The sequence below is a fragment of the Mesoplodon densirostris genome, chromosome 13 (assembly GCF_025265405.1).
Source record: "Mesoplodon densirostris isolate mMesDen1 chromosome 13, mMesDen1 primary haplotype, whole genome shotgun sequence".
Lineage (NCBI taxonomy): Eukaryota > Metazoa > Chordata > Mammalia > Artiodactyla > Ziphiidae > Mesoplodon > Mesoplodon densirostris.
The window spans coordinates 1,377,059-1,391,270 of NC_082673.1; the positions used below are offsets into that span (position 1 = coordinate 1,377,059).

General features: G+C 53.6%; 1 long non-coding RNA gene across 6 annotated transcripts; it reads left to right on the forward strand.

The window, feature by feature from the left end:
- The first annotated feature begins 230 nt into the window (after window positions 1-230).
- LOC132501039 (uncharacterized) lies at window positions 231-13,683 on the forward strand. 6 transcript variants are annotated; one of them, XR_009534120.1, is made up of 4 exons: window positions 238-341; window positions 512-6,641; window positions 7,745-7,791; window positions 8,656-13,681. It is a non-coding gene; the product is annotated as an uncharacterized LOC132501039 (long non-coding RNA). The 6 variants fall into 6 exon arrangements; XR_009534116.1 differs by having other exon boundaries at window positions 231-341; window positions 512-9,636; window positions 9,833-13,683; XR_009534117.1 differs by having other exon boundaries at window positions 233-341; window positions 512-8,755; window positions 9,833-13,682.
- The last annotated feature ends 529 nt before the right edge of the window (window positions 13,684-14,212 follow it).

The following is a 14,212-nucleotide window of genomic DNA, read 5'->3' on the forward strand; positions in this document are numbered from 1 at the left end:
CGGGGACCGAGCGCCGGGGGGCGCCCCGCACCTGCCCCCGCGCGCCTCACCTGCCCGCGCGCCCCGCACTTGCCCCCGCGCCCGCCCCTCGCATTCGAGTCCCACCGCCAGTTTCCACTTTGCAGGAACGAATGGCGGGGCGGGGGGGGCGGGGAGTCAGCGAAGGGATAAGGCTCGTTCTTCCTCCAGAGCCGGAAGGCTGAAGGCGCGGTGCCCTGGGTGGGGCCGTGGGCAGGTCCAGGGGTGGGTGCAGTGAAGCAGGGGGGCCTTAGAAGCGACAGCTAGTGTCACACAGCTGCAGGAGGCACACGGCTCCCAGGGGAAGCCTTAGAAGGAATAAGGTGAGGAACGACCAATCTTTTGGAAACACCTTCCCTTGGGACAAAGGTGGCGCCTCCAGGGAAGAGCGCTGTTGCCCTGGATGGTTGCAGGGGTTGCATGGGCCAGGGTTTGAATTAATTTTTCTGATAACTGTTTACATTTCCTGACTAAATTCAGTTTCTTTCTGTAGTGTCATACAAGTTTAGTATTTGCTCCTATCGTGTATGCACAAACGCCCGCAGCTCGTACTGGAAGCGGTAGTTTGTGTGGGGGAGCGAACAGCCACTTCAGTCCAGCTGCGTTGGAAGGCTCCGAGCTGCCAGGCGGCCAGAGAGGGACGGCGGCAGTAAAGCAGCAGCTCTGCATTTCCGTCCACGCGCTTGGTACCGAGCGGGACGCTCGCTGTGTTTGGGACCGAGGGTGGCGACTTCCTGTCTGTGATCTCCGGACCGCGAGGAAAGCCTGTCAGCCTGCTGGAGTGGCTCTTTCCCTTGGGAGCAAGCCTTTTGCTGAGGAGGAAGGAGACCCTTTTCTCCTGCCTGCCCCGCTGGGAGAGCAGGCCCCTGGCTCACGAGGCTTCTTTCTCCCATGAGCACAGGTGGAACGATTCCTTTTTTCCCGGTTCTGCTTGAAGGAGTTAGTTAGTCGGATGACAGGATTCAGAGGTTTTACCCACGGTCGGTGTCTGAGCTGTGGCTAAAATGGTCTAAGTGGGCGGAGAGGATGCCACAGGGAGAGGCGCCCTGGCCCGGAGCGAGGCTGTGGAGTAGCTCACTGGACGGGGAACAGCAACAGCGGGGCTCAGGGATTAGTAAGTGCAGGGCGCTGACCACAGCCAGATGATGCTTGAGGCTGGGGACACAGCAGTGCCCAAAGCAGACCGAGTCGCGGGCCTCCGTGGACTGCGTCTTCTGTGGGAAGAGACACACGAGCCACGTAGGTGATGATAATGAGACACACCAGGGAGAGATGAAGCGGGAAGGGGCGGGAGTGTGGATGCACCGGTCAGGGACAGTGTCCCCGTGGGACTTGAGGGAGTCGGCCCTGGAGGTGGCCTTGGGACCGCGCGGCCCAGGCGCCGAGGCAGGAGCCCGCTGGTGTCCCCGGGGGACCGCAGGAGGCCGAGACGGGGAGGCCGCCCAGATGGCTGCAAGCTCGCCGTGGTGCAGGCTCACTGGCTGTCCCCCTGCTGAGCCGGGCTCCGCAAAGGGCTGTGATGCTCTGGCTTTGGCTTTAAAACGTTAAAGTCATGTGGAGAACAGTCAAGGAGACAAAGGCCGAGGACGCTGGCAAGGAGGCTGTGGCAATGGCCCAGGTGTGAGATGGTCAAACCGGGAGGTGGTGCTGATAAGTGGTCGCTCTCCGGACGTATTTGGGCTGAATGTGGGCCGGGCCGGCCAGGACCAGCTCGAGAGGGTGGGTGGTGAGAAATTCAGGAGCTCTGGCCCCAGAGGTTAAGCATCAGGGCTTGAATTCGTCCCGGGTGGGAGTATTTACGCCACGGAAACGAGCAAACCCACAAATCCAGGCGCTTTCCTCTCGGAGGGTGGGGCTCTTGGTCCGTCGTGGCGTGAGAGGGCAGGTGGCCGCCCAGGACCGCAGTCACCAGAGGGGTGAGGCCGCAGAGCCCACGGGTGCGGGGCTCAGAGGATGCGGGTAGCTCGTCACGGGATAAGCGCCCTTCCGTTCAGGTCGATGCCACCCTTTCTCGTCCGGGATGAAGAGCCAGCCCCGGTGCTGGGCCCGCTTGCCCTCTCCTTGACGCGCCAGCGAGAGCCGGACCGTAGTTCTCCCAGCAGGGCAGCCGGTGCAGCCGGCCCACGGGGGCATCTCTACCAGCGCCCCCCCCCGCGCACATTCTCACCCGCCTCTCGCCCTCCTCCATCTGACCCCGTCCTCCCGAGGGCACCAGTGCATCTAACGCTCCGCTCCCCGGCATTGCAGAGAATACCGCCCCGTGCCCCGCACAGCCCAGAGGGAGCGGTTTTGGCGCTGTCTGTGATTTGACTCGGACGCATCTGGTTTTCTCGGTTCACCCTCTTTGTCACCGTGACGCCAAGGTTAAGTTCTCGTCAGGCTGTACGGGCGAGCAGGCTTCAGCGTCCAGGACAGCCCCGCTGCCCGGTCGCACGGGCAGGGCTGCAGCAACTCGGCGCGCGCAACCTCCCTGTGGAGCTGACAGAAACACACTGGAAATTCTACAAGAGCCGACTTTTCCGTGAAGTGTCCAGAACTTTCACCTGCTAGGCAGTCTGGCGCCATCCATGGGGCCTTTCCAGCCCGAGCAGGAGCTCAGAGGTGCAGATCTGCAGGGAGGCGGCCAGGCCAGGAGCCGTGGGGTCCAGGCGCTGACCCCGTCTGGCCTTGACTCACTCGTGGACAGAAAAACCGTCTGAGGATTTTGTGGGGATCGGGTACTGTGGGCCCGTGAGCTGCCTTTTCGGGGAGCCCTGGCTGCTGGTCCTCCTCCCTCGAGGAGTGTTTGGGGAGGTGTGGGCACACTCTTGATTTTCCTGATGCTGGGAGAGTGTTACTGCCATTAGGGGGTGGGCCGGGGTGGGGACACGGGGCCCTGCCCGCTGCTCCTTCAGCAGGGGCCCAGGCCCCCGCAGAGGGCGCAGGAGTGGGACCCTGTGCACCGGCGCGGCGACAACTCTGCAGCGAGGGATGAGGACTGAAGGGTCCTGGCGCCTCCCCTGGTCTCTCGGGGGGAGGGGGGCTGTGCTTGGATCTCTGGGTGGTCATGGTCGGGCGGCTTAACCCCTCGGGCCTCCATGACGGCTGCACAGCCAAGAGGTCGACACACGCTCCCGAGGCCCAGCCTGTTGGGGCTTCTGAGTGGATGCAGGACGGAGGGCCAAGAATCCTCTTGGTGGGGCGGGAGGTGGGGCAGCTGCGGGTTCTTGCGGAGCCGACTCCAGGGACTCTCGAGGGAGCCGGGGGCCGGGCAGCTGTGCCCTTGGTCCGGGGGACTGGCCCTCCGTGGGGTGGACGGCAGCCCCAGCGTTTGCGGGCAGGGATTCCAGCTCGTCTGAGTGGACACTTGGGCCCCGGGAGGAAATCTGCTCGAGCGTCTCGGGGGCCTGGGCTCTGCCGTGGCCTCCGATGGTTCACGGGAGCGCTGAGCACGCTGAGCCCCGGCCGTCTCTGAGCTGCCCTGGGAGCCCTTCTGCCTGGCGTGCACCCGGGGTGATGGTTTGCTCTGTGTCAGCGTGACTGGGCCCTGGGGCCCCAGGTACCCGGTCAAACCCTGTTCTGAGTGTTCCTGGGGGTGTGTGTGTTTGGAGAGGTTAACATTTGAATCCTTTGAGTAAGCAGATGGCTCTTCCCGAGGGTGGACCTCGTCAATCAGTAGAAAGAATAGAACAGAGGGCCGGCCTCCCCCGAGCAAGAGAAAATTCTCCTGCCTGGTGGCCTTTGGGTGTGGGGGGGTCTTCCCTTTCTTGTTCCCCATTGGTTTCGGCCTGTGGACTTGCACTGGGACATCAGCTGCCTGCTCTGCAGGTTTGGGACTCGCCAGCGACTGTAGTCACATGAGCCAATTGCTTATAATTAATCTCTCTCGTTGTTAATATATATTAGTACCAGCATCGACATTGATACATGTATTGATACGTAGAGCAGATGTAGGTGCAGACAGCCTCCTGGCTCGGTCTCCTCGAATTCCCTGACGGATACAGTGTTCCGCTATCTCGCACGCGGGGGCCCCTTAGAGGGTGGGAGGCCGATGTGTGAAGTCCGTGGAGCCCTCAGCCCGGAATGGCAGAAGCTGTTTTCAGGGCTTCACAGAGGGAGTGAACTGCCAGCAGAATAGAGTAACCGCCCCGGCAGTGCTGTGAGCGGCTGCAGGTGCCGTGCGCGGTCCACAGGGCCAAGTCCCCCTCCTCCCCGCGACAGGGGCGCGATGAAGGCCACACCCCTCGGGTCGCCTTCCCTTGCTCGACAGAGAGGTCCTGGGTGGGGGGCATGCAGGTTCATCTGTGTGTGCAGGCTCGGGGCTTTTGAAAGAAAGATTCTGGAAAAATATTTCGTGTTATTGCCACTATCATTACTGAGTTTAATTCCTTCTGTATTTAAAGAAAAGAGGGCATAGGATTCAATGATGTACATGTTTTTGGCAAAAGCACTTAAAACTTCCCCCTTAAATTGAAACTAGCTTTCAAACTTCTCAGGTCAGAATATAATTACTCTGGACAAAACCCCACTTGCTCTGCCTGACCCACCACCTCTTGAGTTAAGCCCGGCGAATCTGGAGGTCGATGCAGCTGCAGGAAAGGTCACCTGGAGCCGCTGGCCCCTTGCACTTATGCAGAACCTGTCATGCAGCCGGTAGCGAAGCTGCCTGCAGCCCGCGCACACGTAGATCCCCCCACCCCAGTCAACGGCAGCGTCTCTCAGGCACCGCGTGACCAGAACACCACCCCACAGTCTCCTGGTTGAGAGAGGACAGGGAAGACTGTTTTCTCCATTTCGAACTGAGAAGGTTTTTCCTCACAGCCATCAATTCTCTGATTCTCTGACACCAGCTGGGCCAACAACTCAGTTCTGATGCCAATTCCTGTAGCGCGAGCAGACCCCACGGGTAGGGGCTCAGTCCCACCAGAGCCCCCAGTGCAGACACAGGTTCAAAGGTGGCGCCCAGGCCCCCTCACTTCTGCCTGGACGACTTCAGATTTGGTGTTTCTGGCCACACTTGCCTCCTGAAATTGCCCAGGGCCTCACCAGAGTCACCTCATTAGCATACATTTAGCTTTGCTCCAAAGGGCCTTGTTATGAATAACGAAAGACGCTCCCATCACTCAGGAAATTCCAAGGGTTTTCAGAGCTCTGTGCCAGGAGCCTGGCAGGAGACCAGATGTGTGTTTCCTATTATACACCCAAACGAAGGCCGTTTCCCTTGCCCAGCACTGGTCACGACAGAATGAGGCCAGAGCCCTGGGGTGAGCAGGTCACTGCTCAGGGGAGGGGCTCTGGGGGGCCGTAAATGGCTTCCTCACGTTTTCTCGTCCCGCAGAACGTAAGCTCTGTATCTGCACTGACCAATAAGATTTCTGTGAAGATGAAGTGTTCCTGTACGGCAGCCACTGACCACGTGTGGTCACTGAGCACTGGACGTGTGGCTGGTGCACTACGATGTTATTATTTATTAGGATGACCGATTTATTTAATTCCAATCAGTTCAAGCCCCTGTAGCTCGTGGATGTGTTATAAAGCTCTACACACAGACCCTCTGGAAATGACCAGAGACCTCACGGGGAGGGGACGGCTCCCCTGGGTCAGGACCAGCTCCATGCCCCTCATCTCTTACCTCCCTCCCTGGAACTGTAACCCAAAGTGAAGAGATGCTGGCATCCCTGGGCGTGCTAAGTGTTGGACCCATCCATCCACCCATCCATTTATCCATCCATCCATTTATCCATCCATCCATTTATCCACCCATCCATTTATCCATCCATCCATCCATTTATCCACCCATCCATTTATCCATCCATCCATTTATCCATCCACCCATTTATCCACCCATCCATTTATCCATCCATCCATTTATCCACCCATCCATTTATCCACCCATCCATTTATCCATCCATTCATTTATCCATCCATCCATTTATCCATCCATCCATCCATCCACCCATCCATCCATCTTTGATATATGGATGGGTAAATGGATGGATGGATAAATGGATCCATCTTTCAAATATTTCTTGAGCATATTCAACACTTGGTCACATTCAGCACTTTTCCAGGTACGTGAAGATTTTTATTTAGAGTCACCAGCAATTCTTGGTATAGATACAGAATCAGATTTTGTATGAGAGCAGAGTTAATTACTAACATTATGTGTACAAGTTCTCCTCCCCAAAGAGATGCCAATGGAGAGGGTGAGTCCAAGTGGGTGGAGGTAGGCGAGAAACAGGGTGAAGTGATGACTCCAAGTGTTAAATGTGTGAAGGGCCCTCCCTGAGCGAGGTGGCGGCTGCCTCCAGCGTGGAGTCCTGTACCTGCAGCCTGAGTAATGAGGTTCTCTCTCCACAGAGGAATGGGTGACTCTTGCCAAAGAGAGTGTGTCGGTGACGGAGGGCAGATTTAAGGAGCCGAGTTGCTTCCCCCAAGTGGAAGCGTGGGTTAGAAGAGGCCGAGCAGGGGCCCTGGCGTGGAGTTCAGGAGGTGGACTGAGATGGAAACCTCAGAGCAGTGAACACGGAGACAGAAGAAGCCGTCAGACAGAGTTGGGCCACAGCACCAAGTGAGGCGACAGGCAGCCCTGGCCGGGGTCCCCTCCCGTCGGAGGTGTTTCTCCAGGGAGGAGCGGCTCAGAGGTCAGAAGGAGGCGGGCCAGGTCTGGGAGGGCTGGGGGAGCATTGCCCAGGGACTGTATGGAGTAGGCACTTGCTGTGAGCCTGAGCCGGCTCCCCCCTGCCTGGCCGGGAACGGGGCCTTGTGGGGCGGGAACAGCTCTTCCCAGGAGGAGAGAAGCCGGATGCAAGTGTAGCTGCACATTTTGTTCTGTGTGGTGGCCAGCGCTGGCCCAGGTCTAAATGCGTCGCGAGAAGGTGCTGGGTCAGGGCCCTTTGTGGGCGTCTTACTCTGTTCCTGCTGCTGCAGCAAGTTAGCGCAGACGGGGGTCTTGTAGACAGCAGAAACTTATCGCTCGCAGCCTGGAGGCTGGACATCCATGGATAGATATTACATCTAATGTACTAAATACATACACAGAGATATTTGTAAGTATATATAAAAAATATATATAACATTTGGAATGGAATACATATATATCTCCAAGCAAAATGCACTTCTCTCTGTATAAGAAAAAGAGTTGGGTGTATGGGTGACTCTGCAACTCTGCACGCTGCCTGGAAAGGGTTTGTCTGGAGTGGAATTCATGGATCCTTACATTTGCATAAATTTTTTTGGTCTGATTTTTTCTAAACCTTTACAAGTTTACATAAGTATTTTGATCTAACTACCTTGAAGTCCCACTGTCATCAGAATGCCTGCAGTCCCAGCACCCCATCCCAGGCCCCGAGGTAACTCCCCTCAGGCTGGGGAGCCCTCCTGTCCCTCCACCGCGTGCAGGCAGAGCTGGGGTGCGGAAGTGGGGGCAGGACGCATCAGGCCTCGGGGCTGCGACCCCAGCAAGAGGGCTGGGCTTCAGTGCCCAGATCTGGACGGATGGCAAGGGCAGGGGCGGGGAGCCTGTGCGCGAGAGGTTGGGGTTTGGACCCACAGGCAGGTGGCGGCAGGTGTGCAGCTGAGCTCCCGGCTGGTGCTGGGCCCCAGCTCCTGGGAAACAGATGGCCACAGGGAGGGGTCTCCGGGGGAGGAGGGGTCTGCAAGGGCAGAGGCTCAGTCTCTCCTGGGGGCCAGGTTCTCAGCCTCTGATTCCTGACTTTCACAATCATGCTTCTTTTCTCACACGAAGGCTTTTCAAGTTGATTTCCATCCAAGAGGGAATGAAGGCAATTAATGGTAATTTAGCAAAATGTTTAACTTCACGAGTGGGAGTGGGGTTTTCACGCTGGGGCTCCTGCTGGTTTCGGGGGTGGACTTCTGCCTGTCTGCACACACGCGCTTCTGGCCAGCCCACAGGTGCCTGCAGGACGAAACTTGTGCCTCGTTGATATTAACTGGGGGAGAATGCCTGGCTCCTCAAGGAATGTTTACTTGGGGGTCGGCTTGACTCTTTTTCCAGCAAACGGGGAAATGGGGGATGTGGGGTGGCCCAGGCAGCTGAGGTCGGGGACTCCTGAGGCTGCGGTCCAGGCCCTCTGCCAGCACAGGGTGGGGCTGCTTCCCGCTCCCAGGGAACCCAGGCCAGCGCTTTGTCAGCACCTGGTGGGGAAGAGCCATTGATTCGGCTCTGCCTCTGTGGGTGGCCTGTCCCACAGGGTCCTGTCCCATCCACGGCCAAAGCCGATGTGAGTAAAACACGCCAGCGTGGCTGTAGCAGAGGAGGCCAGGCGGCCTCTGGGGTCCCCGCCACAGCGTGGGACCATGGCTTCCCGGGGTGGAGGTGGCCCCCTTCCCCGGCATGGGGGCCTTGCCCTGGGCCTGGCCTGGACCTGCGCTTCTGGGAAGGGCCCTGTGAGGCCCGAGCATTGACCGGCAGGGGAGCATGAGGGCCAGGAGCCCCTTCCCCCGACATGCTCGCTGTGGCTGGAAATTCCTCTGGGGAAGAATCCTTTCCAAGGAGCCCCGTTTGGAGCCCTCAGGCTTCCTCTGGTAACTGATGAGACATTGGTTACCGGATCTGCCCCTCAGGGTTTGGAGTGTTCATGAAAAGGTTTTATTCTCAACCTTAAAATTATAAAACAGTCGCTAATTTTGTTTCAGGAAGCTTATGACTTTGAAGGATGAAGAGTCTTTTCTAAGAGACGTGTGTCTGTGTGATCTGAGCACGTTGTGATCTTTCTGGACCTGAGATCACACTTCTGTAAGGAAGTAGCCGTCCCAGATCCCTGCTTAGATAAACCGGGCCCTGCAGGAGAGAGGCTGACGGAGGGCCGCACAGAGTATAAACGGCGGGGATCAGGTGCTCTGAGAGCTTCGCTGACGAGGGTCGGGAGCCTGGAAAGATGAGCAGCAAAGAAAACAAACAGAAAAAGCTCTGCTCTGGCTGGGCAGGATTCACGCCTCCCCTCTGCGCTCGGTCTGTGTGGCCTCAGGGCAGGGCTGCACCTCTCTGATCCTGATGTCCAGGGCTGGCGGCTCAGGGTTGTCAGGGGGCTCAGAGCAGTTATGAGGGTGTCGGGCTCACGGAAGGGGCCCCTACTTTTGCTAACGAGGTTTTCACCAGCCACATCCTGGTTCGCAGCAGTTTGGGTGACCCTTCCCTTAATGCAGGCTCAGTCCCGGCTCCGGATCCGGAAGCGGATCCTGGAAGGCAGTGGAGGGCAGTCTGGCTCGCAGGTCAGGGGGGACCACGGCCATGGTCCTCAGTCCCAGGAGAAGCCCGTGACTGCACAACACTGTGAGAAACAAACAACCTGCTTCTTTTCTATTGGCTCTGAAGTCTGTGTGGATTTCGACAAAAGCACTAAATTTGAAAAAAAAAAAAAGAGGCACATTATATATTTTCAGGGTTTCAATGATTTACGCATTTTTTTTTAAAGGATTTGAAAAAGGTTCTATTTTAAGGTGACCTTGGTTGGCTTCATCGTCTCAAATGTTTCTGGTCTGAACGCAGCTTGAAAAACACAGCATAGTCTGTAAAGCCTTCGGTGCCTGTTAGTCACCCCCCACCAACCTGGCCCGGAGCCCAGGACCCTGCATCTCCCTCCCCTTGGCCTCCACAGCCGGCCTGGAGCTGCTGAGGTCAGACCCTCTCGAAGGCGGCCTTGCCATCCTCGCAGGCCCCCGAGTCTCCCCGGGGGCGGGGCCTCAGGGCAGGGGTAAAGCTACCTACGATTTCTTCCTTCTGCCCTCTAGACCTCTGCCGCTACTCTCTGCGGGTTCATACTTTGCAAACGTACAAAATAATTTAATCATCACATACTGCTTATTTTAACAGAAGTATTTGAAGTTGCCTAGGTTACAGCTCCCATACGACAGGACCGTTACAACAAGGGTAAAGAAGAAGCCAGAGGATGGGAAGGAGGCCATCGCCATAACCGGAGGCACTTGCTGCTCTAAAGCCTGAACTCAACTTTGAAGCCGCCGGCAACCGGGGTAGAGAGAGAGAAAGTAACTGAAACACTGTGAGTCACGTGCTTTCCAACGTATCAGGAATAAATACAAGGAGGCCAGTTTGAATCTGGACTCGCGTCCTCTCAGCTCTGAGAGCAATAGGCCACGCGTGTCTCTATATAGAGCATGTTGATCACGTCCCGTGTGAGTCTTCATGGAGATGATACAGTGTTTCAGGGACTTTATTCTTCATATATCACTCTCTTACATTTTCCTTTGTCCCATTGAGAAGAGATGAGTGTGACCCTGGGGCCACCTGATGCGTGAGCACAGCCCTGCTCCCCACCCGCCGATCTGCCCGGCACTGTCTGCTCCATTGCTTCACGGAGCAGGGTCTGCGATCGTCCCGACCTCTGACGGAGCTCCTCTGCTGTGTGGGATGCACCCTGTGTTGCAGCACATGATCCCCAGAAGTGCAGCCCGTCAGCCACACCTGCACCGTGGGACCCACGAGTCCTGGCGCCCCCAACCTCGTGGTGCCAGCCCCAGGCAGGGGTGAGGCCGGGGGGCGTCTGTCCGGGCGGGGCGGCGGGAGATCTGTTTGACGAGGGCACAGCCTGGCCCATCCACGGTGCGACCACCAAGAGGGCTGACTTTCTCAAAAAGCTGTGATTTATGAGAATTCAGATTTCGGTGGTGAACTCTGCTCTTGTGGATCCAGGGATAGTGGGCTCACTTATTTTTTTTTTCAAACGACAAAACCCGTTCTCTACTTTGAAGGGATCCAGCCACCTGGTCCAAGGGAGCCGGTGAGCTGTTTTGAATAATTAAAAACACTCTGCGTGGTGTGAGCTGCCTGACCCCCTGGCTGTCTGCCTGTCCCCAGCGCCCCTTTTCTGACCAGGCCCGCATGAGGACAGCGGCTCACCAAGCCCACGCGGACTTGCCTGCCCTCTGGGTTCCCTGGGTGGGTGGCTCACAAAGTCAGCTCTGTGCTCTGGAAACACCGCCGCTTCACTGAGGGGCTGAGGGGCTCCCTAAGGCAGCTGCTGGCCATGCACCAGGCCTGCCAGGGAGGAGGGACGGGAGGCCGCGTGTGCAAGGCCCTGACCTTGAACCTCGGGTTTGGTCGGCTGTGACTGACCACTGTGGTTCATGCCCGACACGGGCCTCCTGACGTGCCCTCCGGAAATGGGACCCTGCTTCTGGGGATGCCGCAGGGAGTGTGTGGGACTGGATGCTTCGGTGAAGACAGCACCAGCCACAGGAAGGCTGACCTCCACAACCCCCAGGGTCTGCCTGATGGCCAGGCCACCTCTAAAGCCAGCTGTCCCCTGAGACACGTGGGGTCTGCCGTGGGCGAGCGGCCTGCTCCCAGGGTCTCTCCATGTGTCTGGAGCTGCTGCACCTTTGCAGAGGAAAGCCATCCTCTATACCATCCCTGGCCAGCCCTTTCGATAAAACTTTTACTGGGGTAAATATTTTAGGTTTTTCGAGCCAAGAGGCAACTTTGAGGATATTATATAACTGCTTATATAAGATGAGAGAAAACAAATGTCTACGATTTTTTTATTGACAAAATTCAAAATATAATCATTGTGTACAATATTTTATAAGAAGGTCTGCTAACGAGAAGAACAGAGTTCTTTTGTGGGAGGATAACATTTCACTTGATGAGCTCACGGTCGGGGTTCTCTGTCACCAAAATCGATGGCACGTGTCCATCTATTTATGCAGACCTGGGATGAGATTTCACATATTTGGCCTTTGAAAACGTCTTCTCACACAGTCACTGCCAAATATTGATATTAATCCATGAGCACATGACTTTAATTGAACATATTCATTACTTGGAATGCATTTATTGAATTCAATTAAGTTCTTCTCTTGATTATGCTTTTATATTGCAGATTTATCACTTCCTATTGAAATTGAGCGGAAGGCTCTCAGTTGCATAGTTTAATAGATTTTTTAAAAAATTAATTCATCAATTAACTAATTAATTAATTTTGGCTGTGTTGGGTCTTTGTTGCTGCACGCAGGCTTTCTCTACTTGTGGCGAGCGAGGGCTACTCTTCGTTGCAGTGCGCAGGCTTCTCTGCGGTGGCCTCTCTTGTTGCAGAGCAGGGGCTCTAAGCACGTGGGCTCCAGTAGCTGTGGCACATGGGCTCAGCATTTGTGGCACACGGTCCCTAGAGCACAGGCTCAGTAGTTGTGGCACACAGGGCTAGTTGCTCGCAGCACCGCAGCATGTGGGATCTTCCCGGACCAGGGCTCGAACCCGTGTCCCCTGCATTGGCAGGCGGATTCTTAACCACTGAGCCAACAAAGAAGCCCTAATAGGTTTTTTAAAAGAAAATTATTTAATGAATATTTTCAAACATCACACAAAAATAAAGAAAATAATATAACAAACCATATTTATCTAGATTCTAAATTGATCAAAACTTTGCCATGTTTCCTTCACTTATCTTTTCCTTTCTTTTTCCTTTTCCTTTTCTTTTTAAAACATTTGGGAGCAAATCCCAAGCATCATGTCATTTTAATTCCTATGTATTTCAGTATTCATCTATAAAAAATATGGCCCTTGTGTGGCTATTCTTTTAAACCAGGAATAACAGAAATACTTTAAATTAGAAAACATATTATTTTCCTCTCTTGATATCAGTAATGTGGAGATTAAAGCAAGATCACAGTAGTTAAGAAATGAATGAAGCTATATTTCCCTTGCATATCTGAGTGTATAAAGAATCAGTCCCGTTACCTTTATATGTCTTTTTAAAAATATTTTTTTATTTTGAAATAATTATAGATTCACAGGAAGTTGCATGGAAATGTAGAGATATTTCCCGCACCCTTGATCCAGCCTCCTCCGATGCTATCTTTATGCATAAATACAGTACAACGTCAAACCCAGGAAGTCGTTGTGGGAACCATCTGTGAAGCTTATTCAGATTTCATTTGTTACATACACACTTGCGTGTGGGTATGTGTGTTTGGATCTGTGCAATTTGATCATGTGTGTAGCTTTGTGTAACCACCACCACAATCAAGATATCATCTTGTGTCATCACTGCAAGGCTCTCTTGTGCTATCCCATGATAGGCACAGCTACACGTCCATTTCTATCTCTAATCCTTAGCGACCACCATTCTCCCTCTCTGTAATTATTTCACAAATTTTATATAAATGGGTTCATGCAATATGTATTTTTTTGAGACTGGCTTTTTTTACTCAGCATAATGTCTTTGAGGTTCATTCTAACTGAGTGGATTAATGGTTTGTTCTCTTTATTGTGGATCAGTATCCCACAGTATTGATGTACTGCAGTTCATTGAACCACTCATCCATTGAAGGATATTTGGATAGTGTTGAGTTTTGGACTACTATGAATAAAGCTGCTATGATTATTCACGTGCAAGTTTCTGTGTGAAAATAAATTTTCATTGTTCTTGGATACGTGCCCAAGAATGCGCTTTGGGTCATGTGGTAATTTCACTTTTAAGTTCAAAAGGAACTGCCAACGTGTTTTCCAGAGTGGCCATACCATTTTACATTCCCACCAACAATGCATCAGTGACCCAGGTTCTCTGTATCTTTGCCAGCATTTGATGTTCACACCATTTTTATTGAGTCTTCTGAGAAGTATGTAGTGATATCTCATGTTTTTACTTTGCATTTCTCTAGTGGTTAATGGTGATGAAAAACTTTTCATGGGCCTATTCACCATCTGTATGACCTCTTCGGTAAATGTTTCTTCATGTCTATTGAAGAAAACATTCCTATTGGAAATGTCTAATTTTCTAATTGGATATTTCATTTTATTTAAGTTGAGGCTTGAGAGTTCTTTAGATAATTTAGGTACCAGTCCTTTGTTGATGATATGTTTTGTAAATATTTTCTCCCTTCTGTAGCTTGTCTTTTCATCCTTTTAACAGAATCTTCTGCAGAGCAAAAGTTTGAAATTTTGATGAGGTCTATTTTATCAATTATGTTTTACACATGACACTGTTGGGGTTAAGGGTAAGACAACTTTGCCTAGCATAAGGTCCTCCAAAATTTCCCCTAGAAGTTTTATAGTCCTATATTTTATATTTAAGTCCATGATCCATTCTAAGTTGACTTTTGTGTAAGGTGTTATGTTTTTGCCTATAGATGTCTAAATGCTCCAGCAATATTTGTTGAAAAGGCTTTCCTGGGACTTCCCTGGTGGTTCAGTGGTTAAGAATCTGCCTGCCAATGCAGGGGACATAGGTTTGATCCC